General features: G+C 56.6%; 1 non-coding gene across 1 annotated transcript; it reads left to right on the top strand.

The window, feature by feature from the left end:
- Window positions 1–4,875: 4,875 nt before the first annotated feature.
- TRNAA-CGC (transfer RNA alanine (anticodon CGC)) lies at window positions 4,876–4,947 on the top strand. Its single transcript has one exon. It is a non-coding gene; the product is annotated as a tRNA-Ala (tRNA).
- The last annotated feature ends 20,191 nt before the right edge of the window (window positions 4,948–25,138 follow it).

Raw genomic sequence — 25,138 nt, 5'->3', positions numbered from 1 at the left:
TTGCCTTTCTACAGCTGTATGGAGATGAGTTTTGGAGGGCCTGCAAGTGATGTGGTGGGAGAGAGGGGAATTGGAACTCGTGCTGGTCATTTGAGCTTTCTCACAGGAAGGCTAGGGATGCTCTGGAAGAAGCGGATGAGGGAGCTTCTGCCCCTCCAGGTGCTGGAGGTGTTCACAAAGTCCCTCAGCTTGCTGATACATTCCTCCAGCATCTGGCATGTTCTGCCTATTGTGCTTTGGACAAAGAGGGGCTTCTTGGGAGCTCCCTAATGCCCCTCTGTCCCCATTATGGACACAAGGTGCAAAGGAAGTGTGGTGCCCTCCCTTTAGACTGGCAGCTTTTTCCTCTTTCCAGGTACAATGCTGACAGTCCATCTAGAAAGCCCCCTGTGGCACCTGCAAAGCCCCCGCAGGAAGAGGAGAAGGCAAAAGAGGACACCAGGGCCAAGAAAGGTAATGGGAAAGCTGGGTCCTGGCAGGGGTTTGTGCCTTCTGCTTCCGTCCTCTTTGGCCAGGCAGTGGAGGCAAGGTGACAGTGTCATGGCTCAGGTAGCATCAGGCACCGGAGGTGACGCTGCGTTCCCAGTACGGGACATCTGGAGTGATTCCTGAGGGAACACGACCTCCCGGCAGCCCAACACTCCCAGCTGCAGCTGATGCCTCCCAGATAAACTTTCCCCCATTGCCACGGCACTCAGTGGCACCCTGGGGTGCACTGCAAAGTGCTCTTGCACTGGAGGTGTTGGTGCAGAAGGGAGGCAAACGTGAGCACTGTCCTTGTGCAATGTGAATCCTAAATTGTGCCGGGAGCTGCAGGTCATGGAGAGGCTGAGCTATTTCATGGGACCAGTGTGTTGTCATTGAATGAGAAAAGCCCTCGAGAGTAGATGGGGAAAAACAACAAGGCGGAGAGAAGCCAGTGTGCGGAAGGGCCAAAGACCACGCAGGAAAGAAGGCCTAGAAGGAGTCACCTTGAGGCCTCACACTTTTATAACAGGCTGGAGCACATCTGAAGAGCCTTCCCGTTCCAAAGGCCTCCTCAATGCTGTCCTGAAGTGTTTTCTTCTCTCCTGCTTACAGGAAATCTTTCCGCCAAGCACCTCCCCCTCAGAGCGAGGCATCCTCCGGCCAAAGTAACAGCTCCCAAGAAGCAGAAGGGGAAAGGGAAGAAAGCAGAGGACAACGCGCCTGCTGGCAGGTGAGAGCCGTGGAGGAGTGGGTGAGGGTGAGCCTGTAGCGTAGTGCATGTCTGGGGGAGATGTTTCCTCTGCACACAAGGTTCACAGCAGCTCTAATGTCCTTTATCACATGCCCCAGTGACTCCTGAGCCCTCGATGGCAGGAATGCCTAGACAGCCCTGACCACTTTCTCCTTCTCTGACCCTGCGTCTCCAGGAACAATCCGCTCTCCATGCCTAAGCACAGGGCATTGGGGACCACCAGGCCATTTGTAATACATTTGGCAGGACGGGGTAAGGGTGTCTCTTGGAGCCTGTCTTGGTAAAGGAGGCTGCTCCTCTCCGGGCTGCATCCAGAGAGAGCCCATGTCTGGGCACGCTGAGCGTTCCTGAGGGCACATCCTGCAGCCCCGGGCGTTTCAGCTGGGGGTGGTCTCTGTCCCTGTGGGTGTGAACACAGTCAGCGGAACCCATCTCCTTCTCTGGCAGAAGGGCCTTGTGCCGCAGAGGCAGGTGCCCAGCTGGTGAGTGCAGGACGGAGACCCAAGTGCCCCTGTGCTCCCAGCACCTGCCCACAAGGTGTCTTTTCAGGGGGCTCCTGGCCATCGCAGGCAGCTGCTCCAGGAAGGTGGTGCAAGGCAGGAGAAAGGGCAGTGCTGAAGCCATGCCCCCACCGGAGAAACTGGTGAAGAAAATCCAGAGGTGGCCAGGACAGGTGCGTGCTACAGCCTGAGGTCCTGCTTGTGCCACGGGGACGTGTGGAAAAGCGCAGTCCTATGGGCAGTGGGTAGGAGAGATCCCTGCCTGTGTGTTCACTTGGCCAGTGACCAACGACGTCTGGGCCTTGCTTGAAAAGGTGCAGGTCACCCGCTAGTTCTGGAGGTCATTTGTCCCTCTGGCATTCTCAGGAAGCACCTCAGAAGCCCCTCTTTGGCCCTGTTTCCCGTGGGAAGGTACCTGCTGGGCCTTTCAGGGAGAGGGCATGGGCAGTTTCCCTTTAGTTCTGTGATTATTGAGCTCATTGGTGAGATCCAAACTGGGATTTTGAGACCTGCCCCTATGAGCTTCGGGGCGTAAGAGCGCTGCCGGGAAGGCTCAAGCCAAGCGGCAGGAGAGAGGATGAGAAATGCCCTTTGCGCCCTGGGAAAGCACAGATGCCATCAGTCCTCTTTGCCGTTTCTTTTCTGTGGCCCTCCAGGTGGAATATCACTTCCAGATAATGGGCGAGGGCGTTCTTGTCTTTCCTCCCATCTGAAGCCCTGTGAAGATTTCCCCTTCTGGAGTCCTTGGCTGGAGACCCAAGCAGGCAACAGAAGAGAGAAGAGTGCTTTGGGAGAACTCCTCTGGAGAAAGACCAGCATTTCCTCCAGAGCTTTTTTCCAGAAGCATCTGTAAGAGGCAAGGACCATCAGGAAGGGGGCTTCTGCTTTCATTGACCTCTCCAAATTTCCTTTTTATGGTGGGAGTGTATTTATTTCGTAATAAAACTTTTCCTGAACATTGCACAGAGACTTGACCTCTGTGTTCTTTGTCCCCTCACGACCAGCTCATGGCACCAATGCCTCCATCCATCCTCCCCACTTCCCTCACCCAAACCTACTCCCCCATCTGGCTGTCCAGCCCTGCCCAGCCCAGCTCCAGCCCCACATCCCTGCACAGAGGGAGAAGCCCTGCTCCTGCCGCCCCACAGCAGCTCTTGCTGCTGCTGAACCCTGCTCTCCCAGCTGGAGCTCAGCTGTGTCTACCACCCACTGCATGCCGCTGCGTCTCCAGTCTCAGCCTCTCTCCAGCCAACAACTCAGGCCAAGGATCAAGCACAGGCTGGGTGGTGAGCGCTGTCCTCTCCACCCACGTTGTGCTCGGGGCAGATGAAGCACTGTCCCGGCTACAGGGGTCTCTGGCAGAGCCGCCTGCACAGCAAGCAGAGCTCTGAAGTGCTCCCACATCCCTGCATGGTCACGGCAGCAGGGACTCAGCTGGCCCCTTTGGCTGCCCCATGGCACTGCTCCCTCCCTTCTCCCCATTCAGGAAGCAGAGGTACAGACATGACCACCCAGCATGGGCACACGCTGGTCCCTCTCCTGTCCTTCCTACCAGGGATGGGCATGGCACAGCTCAGCTCAGCTCAGCTTCAGCAGCACACACATGCATCCTCCGTGCTGCTCTCCTGGTCCCCTGGCCATCCCATTTGGTCCAGAGGGACATCCCCCAGGAGCGTGCATGTGCTAGCCTCCAACAGATGCGCTGTCCCACAGAAACCTGGCCAGGGCTGGACCTCTGGAGAAGTGGGGAGGGGAATTTTGCCTTTTCCCTCTGGGTTTCCCACGTCAGTTCCTGGGAGTGGAAAAGAGCATTCCCTGTGAGCAGGGGAGGTGCAGGGAGGTTGCCGCTCATGAAGGAGCAGGGAGGTGTATGAAGGTTGCATCACATGAAGGGGCTGGTGAAGACGGGGCCATGAGATGCTCTCAGGTTCCATTTGTGTCTGCTGAAGATTGCCTTTCTGCTCTTCTTTGCGGAGGACAGAGGGCAGAATGGATAGCATTCACTAAACCCTGATTTACTCTCTTATAGCCCTAGCAAAGGGTGTGCCTTCTGCTTGGTGCTGATCCTAAACACTTCTGATTCCTCTCCCCATTCCCTCCCGGTGAGCCTCCCCAACCCCCACCCCCAGCAAGACCTACCTCTGCACACACACACAGGGGTGAAGGGGAAGGTCAGTGGCACCAGCCCAGCAGCCGTGACCCCCCTGCTCACAGCAGCCCTGCCTCGGGACACAGGTCCTTCCCTGGGCCCTGGGCCTTCCCCAGCCTCCGTCAGACCCCTGAGGTTCCCACCGCTTTGTCTGGGATCCTTCCTGGGGACTGTGAGCAAAAGCCAGGGTGCCGAGCAGCACAGTCCCCCAGGCACCCCACCACGGGGGCACCGTCCCTGGGTCGGCTCCAGCCAACAACCTTTCTGTTTACAGCCGAACGTGCTGCCGGTTGGCCCACAGAAACCCCCCACCTGGGGCTGTGCCGGGGGCTCCACTGTCAGCACTGTCCTGGTGCTGCAAGAATGGGAATGTCCCTGAGCGCAACCCCGTACCCAGCCCCAGGCAGGGGGACGCTGCCCTTTGCCCATGGCCGGGTGCTGGTGGGCAGCATGGTGCAGGGGGAGGCCTGGAGCCTGGCTGAGGGGCTCTGGGCAGCTCCCTGCCCAGCACCAGCTCTGCCTGCTCCCCTGCTCCCTCCACCCCACACCCTGGGGGCAATCAGAGCTGTGGGCACATCCCCCTGGGGAGGGCATTTCCCTCACACCACTCCCTCCTGCTGCTGCCCTCGTGGACACAGGTGATGCACACAGGAGTGCTGCCTGCGCTGGCAGAGGTGACTCAGGGAAGGGGCTTGCCCCTCTCCATCGAGCCTCCCCTGGCAGGACCAGAGCCTGGCAGCAGCACCTGCAGCGACACTCTCCCCCTGACCCAATTAGCTGCAGAGATGCTGAAGGGGCAGCGCTCCGTGGCGTGGCCCTGTGCAGGAGCAGTCCCAGGGCAGAGGCAAGGCCAGATTCCCCCACGGCCAGGCAGGAGGGTCTGAATGGAGTTTTCTGGGGAGGGTCTGAGGGCAGCAGGGCACAAGGGGGCTGTGCTTGTCAGGGACATGGCATGGGAGGAGAGGGCACCCCAGAGCACACCCCCCATCTACGTATGCCATGTGTAAGGGGATGTAGCTCAGTGGAAGAGCGCCTGCTTCGCATGCAGGAGGTCCTGGGTTCAATCCCCAGCATCTCCAGGAAGGACTTTTCTCCTCCATCTCCACCCCTTTGCTATGGTGCTAAGGGAGGCCTTGGCCAGGGCCCCTCTGCGGTTCTGTGGAGACTGATGCCATGCAGGGACGGGGCCTGGGTCTCTGAGCCATGTGTCGTTACAGCCTCTGGGCTTCCCCTGCTGCCACACAAGTCAGCTGGAAGAGACTTTTCCCAAGGGCTTGTTTTAGTTCAACCTGATGCCCATATGCAGATCTGCAAGGAGTGGTAAATACTGGAAAGCTAGGTAGAGAAGTGCTCCATTCTCAGCAGGTGGCTGGGTGCCTCCGCAGCCTTTCCTCCAACCATCTCGTGCCTGTTTTGCCCCTTTCTCCCTTTGCTGTTGGCCCTGTAGCAACCGCAGGTTCTGCAGGTGCGCTTCTCCCTTGTGTTCTTGAGAGCAAGCTTTTGGCCAGGCAGGGAAGCAGCCATGGGATCAGGTAGGGACAGTTAGGATTTACGGTTGCATATCCATAATTAGTGTTCCAGTTAGTAAAGGCAGCAGTGGCCTGGTATTTCTCTGGCTTTTATAACCATGGAGATGCCTGTCAGTTAGTTTTGTGCAAGGAACAGCAGAGTTTTGGTTAGGAAATGTGGGAGGGATCCTAAGCCATCGGGACAGATGCCACTTCCTCACTGGAGGAGCTGGCGGGGTGGATCTCAAATGTGGGCCGGAGAGCCCAGGAGGGGCAACTCTCCTGCCTTTGCCATGGCCAGACTGCTGGTGCTGGCTGGGGCTTCTCTGGGCCAGAGCAAGGAGGAGTGCAAGAGTAAGTTGTGCAAGCTGTCCCACTGTTGCCAAAGGGCTGGTAGAGGTCTGTTGCTTTGCCAAAAAATTGATGGTCTCACGTGAAAACCCACCATTCTTGTCAGCTAGCTACTGCTGCTGTGAGATGGTATTTAGAGGGAAAGTGGCACACAGAAGCACCTCTCTAGTCAGCCTTCTTCCTTAAGGCATTTGAGACTGCTCCACAGAAGAACACTCTGTGGATGAGATGAGGAGCAAGGTCACAATATCTTGGCAAAAGTCGTTGTCCTGCTGTAGATCAGACATGGGCAGTGAGCCAGCCCTTCATTGGGCTGTGAAAGCCCCATGCTTCATTCTCGAAAAGCAGTAGGTTTGAAAGCTGACCTAGGGTACATTGAAAGCTCCACAACACAACCGCATGCTTTCACGTGCCTTAAAGAAATCTTCTGGTGAAGCGCCTGGACAACATAGCCTTTGGGAATGATGGGGGTCTACGCAAAGGCAAGAGCCTCTGCAGTGCTCACCTTTCGTGTTACAACTAACCCCAGGCTCAACCCCCGTTGGGCATTTTGGAATGGTCCGTCTAAGTCAGGAAGAAAAGCATGCACCTTCCCTTTTGCAGAGACAGCGTCGGTGGTGGGAGTTGAAAGAAAACTTGCCCAAGTAAAGAAGTAGCACCGAGTCAACTGGTGAACTGGTGTCACACTGGCTTTGTGCTCTCTTAGGGTGAGCCTAGAGCACTTTGTCCCCAGGTGCTCACTTTGGGTTGACAGTGTCCACTCTATGGGGCCTGGGGGCACCCAAGAAAGCAGTCAAGGGCTCTGTTGAGCAGCAGAGCCCTAAGTGCATGCTCGTGGGGCAGACGGAGGGGTTTAGGGGACCTGAGCCCCGACAAGTGAACTGGTGCATGAGAAGGGTCTGTGGGGAGCAGGGGGCAGGCGGAGGCTGCCCAGGGATGGCAGAGCCCTTGGTGACTGTGCTCCTGTGACATCTCCACGTGTCACAGTCAGGCGCTGGCACGGCCTCAGTCCCGCAGTGTGCAGGGGGACAGGACAGGGCAGCAGTGCGCAGGACTCGTGGAGGAGGACCCTGAGCGCAGCCCACGCCTTTCCCTGCAGCCCTCGGGCAGCCCCACGGGACCGAGGCGTTTTCCTGAGGCCTCCCCAGTTCCCACCCTGTGTAAGCCATGAGGGGTGCCATTTGCCTGGGGTCCAGGGTGGCCGAGCGGGTGGGGGGAGGTGATGATGCGGGGCTGGGACAATGGTGTCCACAGCCACCACTAGCCCTGCAGGGTCAAGGTGTCCCAGGAAGGGCTGGGACCCGCCACCAGGAGCACCGGGGAGACACCAGCATCACCTGCTCTGGCTCTGGGAGGGGCTGCCTGGGAGCAGCCTGGCCCCATGGTTGGGCCTGGCTTGGGCTCCATGGCCCAGCACAGCCAGGGGAAGGCAAGGACACTCCGGGATTGCTGGCATCACCCCCACTGGCTTTGCTTGTAAGAGGCACTCCTGGAAGCGGTGCCTTGGCAAAATGTGTTGGCATCTGCCCAGCGAAGCCCTTCGTCTGGGAAAGGCACAGCCACGTGCCTGATTTCTGATGTTGGTCCCTTGCCCACTGCAGCCAGGTGATGCCGGTGTTTCTGGAGGGCCCCCAAGAGGCCTTTTCCAGGGCATTTGCTGCTTGCTGAAAAACTGTTGCCCCGTGTGCCTGCACAGCCTCCTTTAGGACCACTGTCTGCCCACTGTGGTGACACAGAGATGCGGCCAGGCCTGAGCGCAGGCTCCCCCTTCCCCAACGCTCAGCACCTCCTCTCCTTCCCACAGGATGGCTGAGAGACCCCCCAGCAACCCCAGGGTGGCCTGGGAGAAGGACAGGGAAGATGGAGCTCCCCAGGAGATCGGCTCCCAGACACAGCTCCCCGGCGTGTGCGTGCCTCAGCCTCTGCAGATGGGTGAGTGAGTGGCACCATGGAGCCGGGCAGGGATGGGGGCTGCAAGACCACCCCACTCTGCCGCACGCTCTCCCCTCCATGGCAGGCTGGGGGGGGGTGTCCCCAGAGCCCTGGGGGCACCGTGGTGCCGGCATGCCTGGGCCTGCTGTGTGCTCGGGGGCCGGCCTGGCACAGCATCCTTCCAGGAAGGAGAGGAGCAGAGGGGACCCGGCTCCCGCTCTGCGGCACAGGCTGGGAGGGGCAGCGATGCTGCGGGGCAGGGACCTTGCCTGCCCGTCTCGCAGCGAGTTCCTGATCCCGGCACCCCTGGGCTGTTTCCCCAGGTCACTGTGCTCCAGAATCACGCACGAGCTGTCGGGCACCTCTCAGCCCCGACAAGCGCAGGGGAGCTGGAGTCCGTGCAGCAGGCAGCGTGGCTGCACAGAGGGCACAGCTCTGCCACCCACCTCTGCTGCCTCCTGCCAGCCCCCACAGCTCTGCCTGCTCTTTCTTTCTCAGGGCAAGGGGCTTCTGCCACCAGCTGCTCCGACGTGCGGAGAGAGGAGCAGGAAGCCCTGGCGTGCATCCAGGCCTTTCTCACAGGCAGAGGAAGGGTAACTACAGACATTGCCACTCGGGCTGCACTCTGCTACCACTGGCCGAGCCTCCTGCCGTCTCATGCTCTCTGTTTTGTCTCTCTCCTCCCCGCTGTCAGGAAGAAGCTCAGCAGCTGAAGTTTGTGGCCTCTGTCTGCACCCTCAGCCGCTTGGCCAGGCCACAGAGCTGTGGCCGGGGCAGCCCTGATGACAGAACTGCCGAGGTTTGCAGCGTCACTGTGGCCACGTGGAGGGCAATGGTCTCCAAGCCCAGCACGTCGAAGAAGGTGCTGTGGGAGCTCCTCAAGATGCTGGTGGAGCGGCCACTGCGCAAACCGCTCACCAGCGTCAGGGACAGAACCCGCATCCTTCCCCTGGCCGTGAGTTACTGGATGAGACCTCCCTCACCCCCAGGGCTCTGCTCACCTGTCTGGGGCAAGCGGCAGAGCCCTCTGTGCCCTCTCCATCTGCCCATGATCCATGAGCGCCTCGTAGTACGTGCACACAGCACCCTGGGGCCACTGCCAGCAGGACAGGCTCTGGCAGCGCAACAGGGACGTCTCTGCAGTGAGAACCATTTCTGCGTGTTTTCTGTAGGCAACCAGGGCACTCTATGAGCTCCTCCAGCAGTGCAGCTGCTCGCAGGTGGTGAAGACATTTTTCTCCCACCTCTGCCTGGCGCTGCTCTTCCAAATTGGCTTCACAGCAGAGCTCACGCCGCAGGACATTGCGATCTTCCGGAGGGAATGCCACCGATGGGACCCATCCGCTCCCACCAGCCCTGTCAGGTGCTCCATCCCCGTCCCCTCGTCCCTCCCTTGGACCTGGAGCCAGGGCCAGGCTGCCGGTATGAGCCAGCCTTTGCTCTGCACACAGCTCAGCAGTGCAGACCATGGCAGCTTTGTTCTGCTGCGCTGGCTACGAACACCAAGCCCTGGTCCTCAGGACGAAGGGAGGCTGGGACATGCTTCTCAGCCCTGACACTCTCCACTTGGGAGTCATTTTACTGGCCAGGTGAGAGTCCTCTTTGCCCAGCTCTACACAACACAGTCCCCTTCCTCTGAGGTGCCAGGGAGTCCCCAGGCGTGCCAGGACCGCCTGCTGGGGCAGCAGCTGGTGTTAGCAAGGGTGAGAGAGGGTGCCTGGTGGGACCAGTCACCTCCCGGGGACCTGGAGTCTCCTCCCTTAGCGACTGGGCTCAGGCCACGCAGAGTGCCATGGCTCTGTCTGTATGCAGCTCTACTGGAGAGGGTTAACCAGGAAAGGGGCAAGATGCAAAGGGCCATGTGCACGGGAGGAGCCCATGGGGACAAGCCTCCCGCATGGGCAGGAAATGGGATGTGTGGACAGGCCCTGACTTGGTGGTGGGAAGGGTGTCTTTGTGCTCTGCCACCAAAGGGAGCCTGAGGATGCCACACTGGCTCTGCAGAGGTGGTGTGCGGTGGGGAGAGACGGCCACTGGGTGAGCAGCTGCCACTGGCTGCGCCAGTGGAATGCCACTGTGGCCTTGCCCTGCACGTCCTGGCCTGTGGGGCAGCAGCTAGACTTTAGCGGTGCAATCGCAGAAGAGGTCTGCGGGATCAGCTGCATACTGACAGAGCCTCCTTCCCCCTGCTAGAGAGATCAGGAAGATTCCAACGCTTGACCAGTGCTGGATCTTCAACCAGCTGGCAGTGCTGCTCCACAGGGAGGACCAGTTTCAGGAGATCCCGGCCATGGCCTTCTTCACTGAGGTAGACCTGACGATACGCAGTGCCTGTCCTGCGCTGGTGTTAGCCCCCCTGGCTGTGGTCCGTGGCTGCTGGGGGGTAACCCCTGTAACTCTCTGCGTTTTGTGCCTCCCTGGTGCCAGCTCTCGCTGTTCAATTGCTCCTCAAAGGCAGGAGCACAAGAGGCTGCAGAGGGTTCAGAGGGCGGAAGAGCAGGCGGGCAATCTGCATGGTGTACCCTGGGGCCCAGGGCTTGGGTTGAGGGGCCACGCAGGCTGCCTGTGGTCACAGCTTCCCGCAGGACAGGCTTTGGAGGGCCATGGAGCACCCTGCTCAGGGCTGTCGGTGGGACCGAGCGTGGCCTCGTGCTGCAAGGGAGCGCTGTAGGCTCTGTCCCTCTCTCATGACGTGTGTTCCAGCTGCTGGTCTGCACTGACTTCGCCAAGGAGGGGGACCGTGTCCTCAACCTCTTGCAGAGGTATCTGCCACATCGCTCCCCAGTGATGCGTTGGCTGGTGCTCAGAGGCCTCATCACAGCGTCTGAGAGACCCACGATGGTGAGTAGGGGACATACACACACACTTGTGTGACAGCGTGGGGGTGGGCAGAAGGCAAGGAGTAAGGCAGTGTCTTGGACTTTGTGGGCAATGAGAGGTGTGCTAGCTGGTCCCAGCTCCTCCAGATGCCTTCTTCCTCAGTCCGGCACGTTTCAGGCCAGGCCATTGGCTGTGCAGCACCAGGAGAAAGGCACCAGTGCCTGCCTGAAAGGGCTCCTGGTACAGGCACATCCCGGCTGTGTCAGAGAGAGTTTTTGCCAGGGCAGGCCATCGTTGCCCCACAAAAAGGGTGTTCTGTGCTTCTTGCAGGCAAGAAAAATGCACTCGCTGCTGCCAGACTTCATGAAGTGCCTGCAGGATGCCGACAGGGACAGCAGGGTGAAAGTGCTGATGGTGCTGAGGAACATCTTCCGCTACATGGAGAGGCAGAGAGCCCACCCCAGTACCCTGCAGCTGATGGAGATGCTCCTGCCCCTCTTTGATGATGTAAGGCCGGCAGGAGAGCCCAGGGCTCTGCCGCACATTTGTACATGGCCGCAGGTGTGATGTGTCCCTCTCCGCTGTGCCCACTGGTGGGGGAATGTGTACCTCCCGCCACGAGTCCTGGGAACTGTCAGCAAGTGCTGTGCTCAGGCCACTGTCCTCTGCACTCCCAGCCGCTCCGTACCGTGCTGAGCCCTTGCTGCTCTTGCTGCGGCTTAGGGCGGAGGTAAACCAAGAGCCAGGAGCAGAGCTGAGCCCAGGCACAGGCTGCCCCTGTCCATGCAGTTCTGCTGGGAGGACCTGAGCAACCCCAGGGCGGGAGAAAGAACGTCCCATGTGGAGGGAGAGGCACCGAGGGCCTGGGAGAGCGTGTGCTGCCTCTGCAGGACAGCCCTCTGCCCCAGCTTCCTCAGCAGCAGCCTGCTCAGCAGAGCCCCAGCTCTGCCCTTCTGCTGGGCTCGGGGACAGCTCCGCACAGAGAGGAGGAGGCGCCTTGCTGGGGCACCCCTGCTCATGGCCGGCTGCCACGACCATTGCCGAGGTCTCCTCTGCCCTCTTCTCTCTGTCCAGGAGGCCAGCCGGGTGCGAGAGCTCTCCATGCTCCTCTTCAAAGACATCATGGAGACTCTGGTGTGGAGTGACAAATGGAGGATGAAGAAGGATGTGCAGAGGAGCCTGCTGCCTCTCTTCTTTCATTTGAGTGATGAGGCACGGCGAGTGGCCCAGGTGGGACTTCTGACAGCAGCAGTGATTCAGGGGGTGGATGCTGACGCCCCACGGGTGGGCCTCCACACCTCTGAATGTGTGTCGCTGGCCTCCTGCATCCCAGAGGACAGTGCAGAGCTGCCCTCTCTGCCTCAGACCCACCACAGCCTTCAGCTGGGGGTTGTTCCTTTCCCTGGCTACACCTTCCCCAAAGGGGCTGGGCTGTGGTGGCATCTCCCCGTCTCTGCTATTTGGCAGGCCTCTCAGGAGACCCTCCTTGAAGCAGCCCAACTCCTGCACTGGGAGCGGCTCAGGTATCTGACAAAAACAGGGCAGACGTGGAAGATCAGCGAGTGCATGGTAAGCAAAGCCCCAAAGTCCCCAAGGGCCCGGGCCAGCTGAGGCCTTGTCCTCACGCACAGGGTATGGGGCACCGTGGCACACAGCTCTGCCCCTCGCCCACTGCTGCAGCCCAGAGCTGCAGCCTGGAGCTGCTCCTTGAGCGCACAGCCCTGACGTGCTCTTCTCCAGGCCCCTCTGCCCTCACTGACTCTTGCAGGCTGATGGGCAACCTGCTCACGCTGGGGCTGGCAGCAGCACAGGGGGCTCTCAGCGCCTCCCGACCACGCTCCGGTCCTGTGCTGCCTTCGCACCTCATCAGCACGGGGCTCCTGGCTGGGAGCTGTGACTGTCCTGGCACGGGAGGGATGGGGAGGGTATCCCTGGGAGGAGGGCTGGGCCGAACCTACTGGGGAGGGTCTGTGTCATCCCTGTACCCTTGTGCTCTCTCCAGCTGGCACGGTACAGGAGCAGAGCAGAGGAGTACGTGAGCCAGAGCCTGCCATACCTGCAGGACCCTCAGGCATCCTTGCGAGAGGTGGCCGTGAGGTTCATCGGTGAGCCACAACCCTTGGGGCCGCCCTCTGAACCCTTGGGTGCCTGCAGCCCCGACTGCTGGGTGCTGGCCTGAGCACCCAGGGGCTCCGTGTCTCCCTCTCCCATCCTTGCCCACGTGGACAGGCTGATGGGAGCTCTCTCTGGTGCCACACACCCTCCTCGGTGGTTGCACTGTGCTGCACAGGGTCAGACCTGCCCAAAGGGAGGAGGGCATGTGGCCAGGCTGGCGGGGTGGAGGGGAGCTGTGCTGCTGGGAGCATGCTGGGGAGCACGAGGAGTGATGGGCTTTGTGTACCTAGGGCTCGCCGCGCAGCATGTGAGGCCCCAGAGCGAGGATAAGCTGCTGGCTATCTGCAAGGGTGAGTGTGGGCAGCGTGGTGTTCTGTGGGCTGCTGGGGGTGGGGGAAGGTGCCCGAGAAGTGTGCTCCACTCCCTTGTGCAGCACCAGGCAAAGAGGGCCCTATGTCCCTCTGCGGAGGGGAAGGGTATGTGCGGGGGAGGTGGCAGAGGTGAGGGGAGAAGAGGCGAGGAATCATTCAAGGCAACTCTTAGCTGCCCCGTTGGTCCCCCAGCTGCCTCGTGGTCATGGGAAGGCTGGTGGGCTGGTGCTGCCTGGGGAGAACGCCTGGGGTTTCTGCAGACACAGGGGCTGGATCTCCGCTCTTTCCTTTGCCAGCCCTTCAGCCTTTGCAGAATGACAGCCATCGCTCCGTCAGTGCCCTGGCGACACAGACCAGCCTGCTGCTGAGGCCTCTACTGGAAAGGTCCCCATCAGGATTTCACCTACAAGGCCTGAGCTACCGGCTGCGCAGCAGCTGGGGCAGGTGGAACCTGCTTCTGGGATGTTGCTCTGAGCAGAGCTAGAGCAGCAGATTTCACCCCAGGCTGCTCTGCTCCCTGAGGACCCACAGCTTTGTGTGCCGGGCAGCCGGGCTCGTCCCGGGCACCTCCCCTTGCCTGCAGGGCAGCTACCGTGCTCAGGCCCATCCCCTGCCCAGTGCTGCTCCATCAGTTCACCCCTCTGTTGCGTTGTCACCAAAGAAGCAGCCCTGTTTCTTCACCGTGTGTGTCTTTTCTTTGGGGAGACAGAAGCAAGGGAGAAAACTCAGCCCCTACAAGAGCTGGGCTCTCGTCATGCGAGTGCTACAATGTCCACTCTTCCCAGCAGCCCATGGCAGTGCTCTGCTGGGCCACCAAACACAGAGGAAGCTCTCCTTAAACATCCCAAACTCTCCACAGGGCTCAGGTATCATGTGGATGGGGGTGGCAGGGGATGGTGTGAAGCTCTGGACCGTTTCTATAATAATCGGCTTCAAATTCAGCCCTGCAGTTTGCCACCTTTTGTCTCAAGAGCTCTGCCCTGCCACTGAGGGACCCGAGGGCAGAACATGGTGGGTAGTCCTCCGAGGTGGAGTGGGAGGCTTCAGTTACTCTTCCGGAGTGCCCCATTCTATTAGAAGATGCAGGAGGCTCTTCCTCCATCTGGCCTCAGTCTCCACACCCCAGAAGAGACAGTGACCACGAGGTCTTGCCCCTTCCAAAAAGAGGCAGAGGGACCGGGATGCGGGGCAGGGGGATGCTGGCCTTGTGGGAGGATGGGATTCTGCCTTGGTGGTAAATCCCTTATTCTGCCACTGCCTGTGTGAGGGAGGGCACAGGGTTAGCCTCTTGAGTGCTCTGGATGGAGGGGATGTGACCGAGCCCAGGTATTCCATGGCCACCAACACTCTGGCCCCAGCTGTGCAACCTGCTCCCGGGCCCCAGCCTGGGCTCAGCAGCAGGGTCCTAGGACAGACGCAAGCCGGCCCTCTCCGAGTTGCTGCAAGTATTGCCTCTTCCCAGCAGGTCCCTCTGGCAGCTCTCAAGCAAAAGTCCCTGCAGAGCCCCAGGCTCCAGCGGGCAGCAGGCCCCTGGGTGGCTCCTCAAGCGCAGAGGCAGCCCCACTGTCAATGACAAAAGCCCAAGGCAATCCAAGGTGCGGTGCCGGTCAGGCCTTGGCTACTCTGCCTCCCACATCGGCTGTGGGGGCAGCCAGCGGCTCTGCACGTCACAGTCCCTTGGGCTTTCCCTGCATCGGCACTGGTCGCCTACAACCAATGGTTGCAGGCCCTCAGGGGTGCAACCTTTGGGCATGGAGCACCTCTTCCCAAGAGCATACTTCCACCTGCATATCTCCTCAGCAGTCTCTCCTTCCATGTCTCCTCAGCAGCTTCTCCTCACACCTCTGGCTCCTAATACCTGCCCGTCTCTCTTAAAGATGCCTCAGCTAGGGCACCATGGGCTCCTCGGACTAGCTGAGGACTTTGTCTGGGAAGGGTTGCTCACGTGTCTTTCAAAGCTGGCTGGGAACAGTTGTCCCTGGCCCAAGGCAGCTCGTGGCCTCCTCCCACACAGACCACACTTGTCCTACGAAAACTCTACTTGTAGGAATCTAGCTCAGAGAGAGACTTTGTTCTCTCACACATGCACGGGCAGCTGTAGGGGAAGCACGTCCGCCCGATGCACGCGTCAGGCAGAGGCGTCCCTGATTAACATGAGTAAATGCCTGCTACACATTTCTTTGCTTGCTAGCATTACTATCTAATGCTCTCTTGATTGGCTATACGTCCAACTAAAGAGCAAAGAAAATGGCCATTTCCACTGGAAAACTTTGCAACTTCTGACCAGATCTACCCCATTTGAACTGCTGGAGAGCCAGGCAGGACTTGAGGAGTACCTACAAAGTTCCAGGACTCCTTTTTTCTTCTGCCTTAAGACAGTGATTAGGAGGAATGGAGCTAGTCTTCCTGCTCTTGATTGGCTTTGACCTCGACTCGTGGCCGCCCCTGGCTACCTACAGCATGCAATCTTCGGCCTAGTACCGATTCCAGTCTCTGTCACCAGCACGTTGAGTTTACAAAGCAGCATGGTCATGCTTTCTCCGAGGTCTGCCTCACATTTGGGAAGCACCTCTTCTGCAAAGGCACAAAGCCACCGCAATGGTGGCCTGCACATTTCCCTGTGGAACTTCTCTTTGCTATGACGCCAACACGCTGTTCCCCATGATGTGGGGAGCAGCAGGGCTGTGTGACGGTAGTGGCATGGTGCCTACAAGGCCATTGTGATGGGACATTCTGCATGGGGACTGTGTCCCTGCCGTGACCAGAGCCCCTGGGGTCCTCACTCTGAGGAGAGCCACCCCATGAGGAGGCAGCAGCTGCCCTTGGGGCCAGAGTAGCAGGTCCCCAGGAGAGGATCCTTAAAATGTTTTTTGTATTTATTTTTATTGCAACATGCTTCCCTGAAGCCAATAGGCCAGCAGCAGGTGTGTGGTAGGGGTATGTGCCCTTGGGAGGTCACCACTACCTGAGCAGCTGACAGGTCCAGAGAGGACACATGGCCTGGATGCTGGAGGTGAGGGGAACTCCTGGGTTTGTTGCGTGTGCCCAGAGGAGGGATTGACCCCTGAAGAGCTCGACAGCAACACAGAAAGGCAACTAATTAATCAAGCAGAAGCAGATGTTCCCCATCATCTGACACCAGCTCTAGTCCACCCCATCGCCCTGAGTTAGTCCTGCCACGTTTAAATTGTGGATGATGTTCTCTCGTGAACATGCACATGGAATTTGTCCTTCTACTTGCTGCTAAGTGGAAGCTTGCAGCCGGCTCGCAGTCAGCTAGGGAGTCCAGATCCACTGAGGCTGCTAAATTAATCTAGTGCTGGTGTAGGCAGTGGTGTTAGTAATCTCTTCTTCCCAGGGGTTGTGTGTGCTTTAGCACTTCTCTCTGTCCAAACAGGAGGGAGCTTGTGGATGTTCCTGCACGGTCTGAATGCTGTGCCTGTCTTTCAGGTGTCCACCTGCTTTTACGACACCTTTGGAACTGTAACACCTTAGAGGTTGGTTATTTTCTGCCGAGTATGCAGCCATTGGAGAATGGTTGCAAAGGCTGTTGGAGGAGATAGGAGGAGTGTCCCCCCCTCAAACAGCTATGAGCCACATTCTCAAAGAGATTGCATTTTCCAGGAAGTTGAGGCACAAGCGAATGGCAAGAGGTGGCATGATCAGCCCCCATGAGAGGACTCCTCTGCTTCCTGGAGGTGGGAAGTGGCCAGGCCCTAGGCGGTAGATGTTGGGAGGCAGTGCCAGTGCCTGCTGTAGAGCCTTAGAGGACTAGAAGGGAAGGGAAGGGCTGGAGGGGTGGGCTTTCTGTGTTGTTGGGCACCTAGGGGTGCCCTGTCTACTACCATGTGTAGGAATGTGCCCTGTGTGTTGCTGACGCGGAGGTGCATGTTTGGTGCATGTTTGCTGCCATCTCTCTGTGAGGCGAGTGGCAGTGGGTGCGGGGTGTCACAGTGCAGGGGTGCCCTGTGGTGGGCCTGGCTGCTGTTCCAAGTGTTTTGGTGCTCAGCATGGGAGGAGGTAGCTGGAGAGGGCAGTGCTGTGTGTGGGGAGTGCTTGCAGACTGAGGACCTGGGGAGCACTGCAAGGTGAGGGGGAATTTGCTGGCTGGGCCTAGGTTGCTGTGGTGTCATGGGCCACAGCTGCTGGCAGCCTGCTGCCTTTGATGCACTGAGGTTCAGGCCTTGAGCTTGCTAAGAGCTTGCCAGGATCTGCAGCATACATGCTGCCTAGGATTTTTCCTCCTTGCTCCGAGATGCAAACCAAGCCTGCATTTTCCCTCCTTTGCTCTCATTTGCTGTTTCTCATGAGAGCTTTGGTCTGTAGCAGTGTTTACTGGGGTGGGAGTAAGAGGCTGTCGGAGATGCCCTTTGCTGGCTGGGCATTAGCCTGCTGGAAGCTCTTTGAAGGAGTGAATACTTGTGGTCTGGTGGTCTCTAGAGAAGGGCAGGTGAGTTCTTAGGAGTTGACTGTCAAGGGACTGAGTCCTTCCCATAGCAGATCTGTTTGGAGGAGTCCCTTGGAATGGGAGCAGCAAGGCAAAATTGCCCTGCAAGGGATGCGCAGCCCAGGTCTCTCTTCCTTCCATGTGCAGTCTCTGCAGGTTACCCACACTATCCTGCTGTAGTGTGACCTGCCTCTGATGCACTGGGGAAATAAGAAAGCACCCCATGTGTAGACAAATTGTGCTTGATGTGGTGTGTTTAGGTACTGACACTGCTGACCCTGGCAAGGTGGCAAGGTGCCGGATTTTGCCTGCACTTTCTGGGGGTGTGAGGAGCCCCACATAGCTGTAGCTGCATTGCTCGGAGTAGCTGGAGTCAAGGCAGTGGTGGTGAGCACATCCATCCTACCACTAGCCTCCCAGCTGTTTGGCATGCATGCCCCCTCTCTTCTTGAAGCATTTTACCACCGGCTCCATTTGGGAAGGCCTAAATTCAAGAGCTGTGTCATGGCACGTACTGCTCTGGTGATGGCTCAGTGCCACGCTTTCTCCTCTGGCATCACTCCCTGAATTCTCAGAGGATGATCAGTAGCAAATGGCAAGTCATCATCAAGGCCAGGGCCCAGGTCTCTGTGCTCCCTGGATGACTGTCAGTACCAAGAAAGGGAAATGGCATCCTGTTGTCCTCATGTAGGTGCTCCAGGGCAAAGGCTCACAGCTCAGATTGCAGGAAAGGCAAGACCAATTTCCCCTTTTCTGATTTGTGCCTAGAGTGACAGAGTGGAGATGTCCAAGGACCTAGAGAGAGTCTTGGCAGGAGATGAAAGCTGTTTGTAGAAGACTGTTATGTTTGGAGAGATAACAGCATAATCAAGGGACATGGGAGTGGCCCAGGTGAGCTTCTGCTCTGGGAGGTTTTGCACTTCCCAGTCTCTTGTGACTTGGCAACAGATAGGGCAGTAGCAGGTACGTCGATGCCGTTTGCACTTGTGAGGCGAATTGTGCCTCTGAACCTGGCAGGCCAACAGCATGCCCCTAGCTTTGGTGATGACGGTGAGGTCCCGTGTGTCTCAGCGCCTCATAAACAGGGAGCAGGCCCATTGCTGCTGCTTGTGCTTTTGCGGTCAGTTGTGCATCAGTATGTGATTGGCAACCAGCACGCACATTGCTGCTGTTTGTGCTTGGTTAGGTCAATTGTGCTCGAGTCCCCAACAGGCCAGGAGCAGATCTATGGCTTCATGGCTGACTGTGAGTGAGGTCACCTCAGCCTCAGTAGCTGGCAGTTCAGCTCGATCCATATTGCTGATGGTTGTGTTTTTGAAGTCACTGGGCGTCAGGATCTGCTAGGCCACCAGCAGCCATATTGCTCCCTTTTGTCCTGGACAGGTGATTTTGCTTCAAGGAAGAGCATCAAGCACCTTTCTGCTTTTGTGCTTGTGAGGTCCCTTGTGCCTCTGTGCCTCATAGGCCAGCAGCAAGCACATGGCTTCAATGCAGGCTCTGAGGTCACTTCCGTTTCAGCATGTGAGAGGCCAGTGAGGGGCATGTGGCTTCTGTTCTTGCTTGTGCGGTCACACTTGCCTTACTATCTGATCGGGCAGCAGATGGCACGTGGCTTTGGTGAAGACTGTGAGGTCACCGCTTCCTGAGAACGGGATAGGCAAGCGGCAAGCAAACTCCTTTGAATGCACGTGAATACACGTTGTTAGGCTGCTTGTGCACCCGTAAATGGCAAGGACGAGGCAGACACGTCACTGCTGTTTGTGGTCATGAGGTCCCCGGTGCCTCAGTGCCTGACAGGGCAGTGCTAAGCCCCTGCCTGATGTTAGTGCTGGTGAGGTCACTTCTGCCTGAACCGCTCCGAAGCCAGTGCCAGGCTCATGGCTGCCGTTCGTGGCTGTAAAGTCACTTGTGCGCCAGCGCCTGCTAGGCCAGTGCCAGGCCCATGGCTGCTGTTCGTGGTGGCAGAGTCACTTGTGCCGCAGTGCCTGATAGGGCAACGCTCGGACACTGGCTGCTATTTCTGGTTGTGAGGTCACTTCTGCCTGAGGCCCTGATAGGCCAGTGTCAGGCCCATGGCTGATGCTTGGGATTGGGAGATCACTTTGGCCTCAGGGCCTTACAGGCCTGACTGGGCCCATGGCTGAGGTTAGTGGCTGTTTGGTCACCTGTTCACCAGTGCCTGATAGGCCAGCGTTAGGCCCATGGCTGATATTAGTGATTGTGAAGTCACTTGTGCACCAGGGCCTGATTGGCCAGTGCTGGTCACATGGCTCCTCTTTGTTGTTGTGAGGTCATTTCTGCCTCAGTTGCTGACAGGGCAATGCGAGGATCCTAGCTGCTATTAGTGCTTGTGAGGTCGCTTCTCCTGAGGCCCTGATAGACCAGTGCTAGGCCCATGGCTGATGTTAGGAGCCGTGACATCACTTGTGCCTCATTGCCTTATAGGCCTGCTGCTGTTGTTGGTTCACCAGTGGCTCAGAGGCCAGTGCTGGTGATGTGATTGATGTTTTGCTTGTGAGATCACTTCTGCCTGAGCCTTAATTGCCAGTGCCATGGGCATTGCTGCTGTCAGTGGTCGTGAGGTCACTTGTGCCTTGGTGCATGATAGGTCAGCGCCAGGCACACAGCTGTTGTTTGTGCTTCTAAGGTCACTTCTGCCTGAGGACCTGATAGGTCAGTGCTAGGCCCATGGCTGGTGTTTGTGGTGTGAGGTCATTGTGCTGCAGTGACTGACAGGCCAGTGTTAGGCCCCTGGATGTTATCTGTGGCTGTTCCTCAGTGCCTGATAGACCAGCGGTAGGTTCAGAGCTGCTGTTTCAGATGTGATGAACCTTATGGCTCAGGACCTAACAGGCTGGTGCTAGGCATGTGGCTGCTGTTTGTGACTGGGAGGTCACCTCTGCCTCAGTGTCTGATAGGACTGTGCGAGGCCCATGGCCGACGTTTCTGGTTGTGAGGTCACTTGTGCAGCAGTAACATCTCTGAGGGTGTAGGCCTTTGGCTGCCTTTTATGGCTATGCGTTCTCTTGTGCCCCAGGGCCTGACAGGGCAGCGCTGGTCATCTAGCTGTTTTGTGTGGCAGTGAGATCCCTTGTGCCTTGGTTCCTGACAGGCCACTACTAGGTTCTTGGCTGCTGGTTTTGGCTGTGAGGTCACTTGTGCTCCTTTGCCTGAGAGCACAGGGCTGGTCACACAGTTGAGGTTTCTGCTTGTGAGGTCACTTCTCCTGAGGCCGTTAATGGCCAGGGCTGTGGCCCTTGCTGCCTGGTTTGATTGTGAGGTCACTTGTGCCTCAGTGCCTGATAGGCCAGCACTGGTCACATGGCTGGTGTTTGTGGCTGTGAGGTCACTTGTGCACCAGTGCCTCATAGGCCACTGCTGGTCATGTGCTAGCTCTTTATAGTTGTGAAGTCACTTGTTCCTCAGTACCTAATAGACCAGTGCTGGTCACATGGCTACTGTTTGTGGTTATGATGTCAGTTCTGCCTGATGACCTGATGGGCCAGTTGTAGACCTATGTCTGCAGTTTGTGTTTATGAGGTCACTTGTGCACCAGTGCCCAATAAGACAGTGCCACGCACAGAGCTCTTGTTTCTGCTTGTGAGGTCACTTCTCCTGAGCCCTCATAGGCACATCCTGGTCACTGTGCTTGTGAGGTCAGTTCTGCCTCAGCATCTGATTTGCTGGTGCTGGGCCCATTGCTCCTCATGGTTCTTGGGAGGTCACTGGTGCCTCTGGCCTGATTGGCCAGTGGTGGTCATGTGCTTGCTGCTTGTGCTGTTAGATCGCTTCTGCCTGAGGCCCTGATTGGCCATACCGAGGCCCTTGGATGGTGTTTGCGGTGACAAGGTCACTTGTGCCTCGGTGCCTAATAGGCCAGTACTAGGCCCATGGTTGCTGCTTGTTGCTGTGAGATCATTTCTGCCTGAGGCCGTGATAAGGCCGTGCTGGTCATGGGGCTGGTGCTTGTGGCTGCGACATCGCTTCCACCAGAGGCCCATGGATACGTTTGTGTTTGTGAGGTCTCTTCTTCCTCAGTGCCTGATGGGCCATTGCTGGTCATGCGGGTGCTGTTTGTGGTTCTGAGGTCACTCTTGCCCCAATGACTGGTAGCCAGTACAGTGAGATCCCTTGTGCCTTAGTGCGTGACAGGCCAGTGCCAGGCACACAGCTGCTGTTTGTGGTTCTCTGGCTGCTGTTTGTGGTTCTGAAGTCACCTCTGCCTGAGGCCCTGACAGGCCAGTGGTAGTCATGTGACTGCTGTTTGTGGCTGTGAGGTCACTTGAGCCTCAGTGCTGGGTAGGCTGGCCCTGGTCACATGACTTATATTTGTGGGTGGTAGGTTCCTTGTGCCTCAGTGCCTGATAGGTCAGTAGCAAGCACAGGTTTTCTATGCAGATGGGAGATTACTTCTGCCTCAATGCCTGATAGGCCATGAGCAGGCACATGACTTTTAAGCTGACCTGGAGATCACGTTTTCTCAGTAGCTGATACTCCAGGCACAGGAACATTGTGCGTGTTGTCTTTCTGAGCTCAGTTCTGTCTCAGGACATTGATAATATTTTCTGTTTTCTTGTTTTCAATTGTGGGCTGTGTCGATGAGCATCAGGTGTGAGGTTTTGCCGGTGATGCTCACCAGGGAGGTACTAAAACCAGGGCAGCATGAGTCAGGGGAGCTTTGTTAGGAAATGTAAAATGGGTTCACCGCTAGTGGAAATTCTGGAAGACTGGTATAAAATAAACATACTTCAAATGTCAGTAAGGGTAGAGTAATCACCCTCCATCAGGAAGAATGGCCACTGCAGACTTGAGAAGGGGACAACCTCTGAGTATGGCCTCTGGGTGGTTCATTTGGAGGCTGGGAATTGGTCTAATAGTATATTTCGGATAACTGGGCATTTATGCATCCTGGAGGATTCAGAGATTGAAGTCAGGGAAGACGCAGGCCTGTGCAGCAAATGCTGCGAGACATGAGGAATAGCTCTGCTCCTGCTTCTCCTCCCTCTGAACCTGCTTCTGCTCAAGCTTCTAACCTATATTTGTCACTTCCCATGGCAAAATAGTATGCCACTTTGCAAGCGCCTATGACTGGAGCTGTGATTCCTAAGCCAGGTGTGGGCAGGCCAGTGACACCAGTCCAGCAGCCGCCCACACTGGTCCTTTGTGTCTATGTTTATTGGCCATGGGCTCTGGGAGATCTAATTCAAAGGGCCCAGCAAATGCCCCAGGTGCAGGAAGACCTACAGAAGGCAGCTTGACTGCTTTCTACAAGAGTAGAGGGACAGCTCACTTTTGGGGAAGGGGGATGTTCAAGTCTTGTTACAAGAGATCTTTCAGCCAGAGGATAGGGAATGAACATTGGGAGAGGGATAAGGAATTGGCAGACTGAGATGGAAACCGTCAACCTTGACCAGGAGTAGATCCACATCGAGATTCTAATACTACAAATGATTGGGTAGCATGTGAAACTGAGTGTCAAAATCCAGTCTTAGCAGTAAGAACTGCAGGACTAATGGCCATTAACTCAGGAGAGGTACTTTCATTAGCAAAAGCGTGAGGAACACCCGAGCAATTTTTGGAGTAGCTTGCGTCAAACCCCATTAAGCTCTGGAGGAATGTCTGTGGGAAATATTAATGGAAGGCTGGCAGTGAGTGCATTTGTCCTGCCAGCAGCCCCAGGAATCCAGGAGTATTTTGGAAAGCATGTTCTATGGTGGCAGGGAGAGAATCTACAGAAGGTACAATCGTTAGCAACTTTCCTATACAGTGGAAGGTCAGAAAGAGAAGGGAAAACTACAGCAGGAGGAAGCGAGTATGTTGGTCACAGCATTAAGAGGAATTCGAAAGATGCAAGGAAGGGGAATAAATGTGAGAGGATGAGGCCCAAGAGGACGAGGGACCAGAGGAGCAGGAATGGGTTTAAAACAGAAACCTTTTCCTGGGAGGCTGAGCAGGGAATGGAGCCTGGGGTTGCTGATTTGATTCCAAATGGAATTACAGTATAATGGCCTTCCCTTGTAATACCCCTGCACTGCCTGTCAGGAAATCAGAATTGGACCCCCATGGGAACACTGGCATTCTGTTGGAATGATGCTGTGGAAACCCTCCAAGAGCCAACAAGACTCAAGGAAAAGGGAGAGAGGATCTTGGGAAACAGTATTGCAAAAGACAACTGGCTCCAGCCGAATTACCATGAGGAAACCACAACACTTTGAAGAACGTGAGGAACAGAGAGGACAAAAACAGCAGAATAACCCAGAGGAACCTACAAGTTCATTAGGGCTTATTAAACTATTAAAGTGCACTCCCCAAAATAAATAATGAGATGGTAATGACATGATAATGATGTTACCACCTTCTTCTCTGCTTCCTATGCTAATTAACACGGATGTTAAAGCACAAGCACAGAGCAAGAATGTGATGTGATAAAACTGTAACCAACAGAAAAATCTGTATAAAGTACTTCCTGAAAAGTGTTTATAGATAAAGAATGAGAAAGGGAAAAGGTGTGCTAGCTTTGTGGATCTACCACCAAGCACCCATCCCTGTGCAGAAATGAACAAGTATTTCGATCCTGCGCGTCTATTGGTTAGTTGCACACTCGGTAAAAGAACCCAATTTGGGACAACACTGATACAGCCCCAAACAAGCCACCATGCCTCTGGGTCAACATGTCCTGTCTGTGCTCCTTTTCCCACGGAACAGTATGGCTCGCTTCCATCCCCTACCTCCTCAAAATCTGCTGCATTTTCCCATGCAGTAGGTGTGCTCTGACACTTTGTTTCTGTGTACGATCTGGTCGACACAGTTTTCAGTTTAAAGCGTGTTTGCATGTGTTCATACATGTCTGTCTGCATGGATACATAGTTATTAGTTACATGGCAGCCTATTCCACCTGGCTCTGTATTCTCTTCCAAACTTCCTTTTCACCAGCACCCGGCAAGCCCAGAGGACAGCACCAGCTATCACTCAGGTTCCACATGGCCAGGTATGCTGGGAGGCTGCTGGAGACTCCCTGGGAGCTCCATTTACAACAGTCTTACAGATAGTCCAGCACATGCACCAGGTTTTTGGCTTGTGCATTCAGATGAGTGAGGACATATATTATTAAGTTTTATTTCATTTGCCCTTTCCAGGTTCCCTTTCACTTCTGTGCCCTTCAAGCACCCGACTGCTGTGCTTTCCCCAACAAACTGGATACTAGTATCACAAGGACACAACACCTGAATCTCTGAAGAGCTGCTTCTGTAGAACTGAAAACATTTATGGTGGCTGAGTCAAGACACTCACTTGGAGGCAGCCTTCCCCCACCTCCTGCACACACCGACTTAGTAGACAGATGTGTATCTTTGCCTAGAGGAATAAATCTGGTAATTTCAACGGAGTTTTTTATAGCCTGAGCCCCTCAGCTCCATGTGTCAACAGCCCCCAACCTGCCACCATGACAAGAGGAAAAAAAAAAGAAAGAAAGAAAGAAAAAGAGCTCCAGTGCTGTGCTTCAGGAGCTGGGCTAGCTTATCACCATACACATTTCCTCTCCCTGAGCCCTGAATCTTGGTGCTGCACTCCAGAGGCAGACTCTAGCACCTTCACTGCCTTTTGCCATCCTGATCCTGGCACACCAGAAGGAAATGAAGCCCTTGAGGTGGAAGGCTCAGAGAATTGATGTAATTCCATGAATTCTTTGCAGTAATAGGGAACCTAATGTCCTGCATGGAAGACAAAA

This window comes from Rhea pennata, unplaced genomic scaffold (assembly GCF_028389875.1).
Source record: "Rhea pennata isolate bPtePen1 unplaced genomic scaffold, bPtePen1.pri scaffold_26, whole genome shotgun sequence".
NCBI lineage: Eukaryota > Metazoa > Chordata > Aves > Rheiformes > Rheidae > Rhea > Rhea pennata.
The sequence above is the reverse complement of the archived record's forward strand: the minus strand, read 5'-3'. Positions and strand labels throughout refer to the sequence as shown.